Source organism: Octopus bimaculoides, chromosome 14, assembly GCF_001194135.2.
Source record: "Octopus bimaculoides isolate UCB-OBI-ISO-001 chromosome 14, ASM119413v2, whole genome shotgun sequence".
In the NCBI taxonomy this organism is placed as follows: Eukaryota; Metazoa; Mollusca; class Cephalopoda; order Octopoda; family Octopodidae; genus Octopus; species Octopus bimaculoides.
In genome coordinates, this window is record NC_068994.1 from 15521287 (window position 1) to 15524879 (window position 3593).

General features: G+C 33.8%; 1 protein-coding gene across 2 annotated transcripts in view; it reads left to right on the forward strand.

Annotated features, from left to right (window-relative positions):
- Window positions 1–3593, forward strand: part of LOC106876363 (lateral signaling target protein 2 homolog) — a 113055-nt gene that overhangs the window by 81798 nt on the left and 27664 nt on the right. The gene's annotated exons all lie outside the window — the stretch shown is intronic.

A 3593-nucleotide genomic window follows, 5' to 3' on the forward strand; every position in this document is an offset into this window, starting at 1 on the left:
ATAAAATATATGTTGTATACACATATTGAGGTAAATAAGTTTCTTCTAAGACTTGTAATTAATTAGATTAATATTAAATTTTAACTCTAAAAATTCTTGAAAAGCATTCTTACAATGTTCACTTCTAACTTTTTTTTTTTTTTACTGTGGATGTACATGGAAATTTGTGTTGTATGTGCAAATTTTATCTTTGCAAGGTATGTGCCTATCCATGAGTAGCCATTTCCTAAATGCTTTATTGAGCACCTCAGTAAATGCACTTTTTAAGAGTGTATAATGATTTTATTATGAAATTATATGATTAATTCCTTGTGTTTAAACAAAATTTTGATATTTTCTTGAAAACCTTGTGCACACATGCTGTTTCATTTTTTGTGAGCGAGTTGTAAAGCATGCATATGCATAACAAGTCCACAGCTCCAAGAAAACATTGCTTGTGCTAAACTGAAGATTATATTTGTGCTAAACTGAACTTATATTTGTTGATCTCACTACTAAAGAACTACCAGGATATGATGAATATTTCATGTTCTGAAAAGGTTGGTGTTTTATCATATCTAGGATTAATGTAAATTTGAGAATCTAAACACAAATTTAAGACATGCCCACTCCTAGTTTAATTTTATCTTAGTTTACTAACATTTTTAGCAAATTGTACCTAGAATTCAAGGACACTTGATGCTCTGTTTTGGCAAAACTCATCTCTCTTTCTCTCTCTCTCTCTCTCGATAATTTTTGAAACCTTATCTATTCAGTACTATGCTAAACATTTAATCTTTTTTTCTCTCCAAGAAAGGGCTTGGTTTGAAAAATCTTATAGCTCCCACAACATATGAGCTGATCCAAGTTTGCTGACATTTTTGGATTTATTATAGTTGTGTTAGCTCTTTCTTTTTCTATTACTCTGTCTCATACTGTATCATTGTCCATACACACAGTATACATATGTATGTATAAAATGAGTTGTTTTATCTCTTGACCAGTGGTTCTCAACTAGGATCCATATGGCCCTTGCGGGCTCATGTAAGATTTTGTTGAAATCTGTGCAATGAATTGGTTTTACTTCTTACAATAGGCAAGATATTTTGACAATTTTGTTTATACAATTCCTAATAATATTTAATTATAGAAATAATATAATAGGATTTTTTTAAACATTGAATGGCTAGGAGAGGGCCCATCTGAGTAAAATAGGAATCAAAGGGCTCCATTGGTAACACTGCTCTAGACAATCCATCATGTCATTTTAAGAAATCTTATTAAAGTACCCAGTCTGTATGAGATTAATTAATTTTCCAGAACTTATTTCTTGTGTCAAAGCATACGAGATGTGTATGTCTGCTTTACGAAGGGGAAAAAAAAAATTCAAAGAAAAAAAAAACGAAAAAATTCATGGTTCACATATCACTAAGAATTGCTTAGCAATAATGATTAAAGTGTATAATTAAACAAGGCTAGGCCTATTTTCCTGCTATTTTTGAATAAGTAGAAGAGTAAAAAACATAGTTCACTATTGTTTATTTCCTTCAGATATGCAAACAAAACACTGACTTTATTGTTTGTAATAGAATTTATGAAATTACTTATGTGTATTGTTAGGGATATGTGTGTGTTTGTGTAGCTTGTGATCAGTTCAACCAAGTAGTAGTTGGATTGTAGTTATTTTTCAGTAAGGTGGACTAAATAGGTTTTAGCTTAGAAAAAAAAAAAGCTTATAGTATTTAAGCAATTTTTTATTTTATTTTGTTTATTGGAGGTGGAGAAAAACTTTGTACTTTAACCATACACAACTTTAAAGAAACAACTAACAGCTCTTTGCTGCACTCTCTCACATGCGAATGCCATCCCAAAAAGGCATCTGGTTGAAACAACAACAAAAAACAAAAAACAAAAAAAAAACCCTTTGTGCAAATACATTTGTTTTTTTAACACAATTGTGTTTGAGAAAAATGAATGTAAAACTACTTAAATGATTATGCTCTCTCTCGCACACACTTTCTCTCTCACTTTCTCTCTCTCTCTTTTTCTCTTTCTCTCTCTTTCTCTCTCTCTCTTCTGTATAAATGCTTGAACTATACAGTTGTATATAAGCAGATGCAGTGTAATATCACCCCAGTGTTTTTGTGTAGAGGGTAGTGACACTTGGCACAAAGTGGTTCAATGCTGATAAAACCCTAGGACTGACGTTTTAATTTCCACCACCACCACCACCACCACCATCCCTCACTGACCTCCCACCCACCCAACTCACCCAGCTATTATTCTGCTTTAATGGAACAAACACTCTAGATGAATGATTTCAACTGCATGTTTATTCTAAATAAATATCACCATTGGTACCCACCTCTTGCCATCTCTCTCCTCTAGAGCATTAGATTTATTAGTATTAGTTTGACACAGGACTAACATCTGAGGTTACAGTGGTGGAGGTGGTGGGGGGGAGGTCATGAGAAAAGAATGAATGAAATTAATACCAGCAGGCACTTTCGGCAAGTGTCTTGTACAATGGCTTTGGCTTCACCAATGCTTAGTGGGTGAAATTTGGTAGCTTGGGAAAATGTGCAGAAGCCTGCTGTGTGTGTGTATGGTGAGAATGTGTATGTAATATTGTGAATGCAGGTGTGTGTGTGTGTGTATGTATGTATGTGTGTGTGTGTATATATATAGATATAGATATATATTCCATGTATCGTGTCCTTACCTAAATTTCCTGTCCATTAAGTTTTCGTCTAGTTTTCTGTCTCCCCTGCTTTTGTCTGACTTTTCTCCTTGTGTTCTTTCTGTTCAGTCCTTGAGATATGCATACACACACACACACACACACACACACACACACACACACACACATGCGAATGAGTGGATAAATGAAAGAAAAGGATACTCAGCTCATTTACTAGGTGTTACGTGTATTATTTAACCTGTTCGTATTCAGATTACTCTCTCAAATGTAATGCTCATTTAATCACAGTTTTCAATTAATCATACATTATCTTGTCGTTTCAAGAATTCGATGTGATAGTTTATTTTTAGAATGACATTGTGGGATAGGTGTGAGAGACTGGATCTGGTTGGTTTTGAACATAAAACAGGTAGAATGTCTGAGTCGGCTATGGCCAGTTCAAATGCTGAAGGGTTAAAACAGTATTAAAAATCTAGAGCCTGAAAGAGATGGGCTTCTGTTAGATGCCTGCGAAACTTTGTCGCATGGAATCAAATCAAACTGTTTTAAATAATATAAATGTTCGTGTGTGTGTGTGTGTGTGTGTGTGTGTGTGTGCACAAAACAGTGGGTGTGTATATATTTTACGTATATGTATATTAAAAGATATGGATGCCAGCAAACAATTAAATAGAATTAAAAATACATTGTGGCATTTATGAGTTGTATTGGCACTCCTGTATCATTTTCATGCTCTGAGATAGAAGGAATTAGTTATTTGGCCTGCAAGAATACCTATAACCAACAACAATATGATTCACAAATATATGATATAATAATATGGAGAAAATATATACGAGTTTGGTGTTGGGAAATAATGTTGCAAAATTTGAAGCGGGTGAGAGAGAGAGGGAGAGGGAGAGAGAGAGAGAGA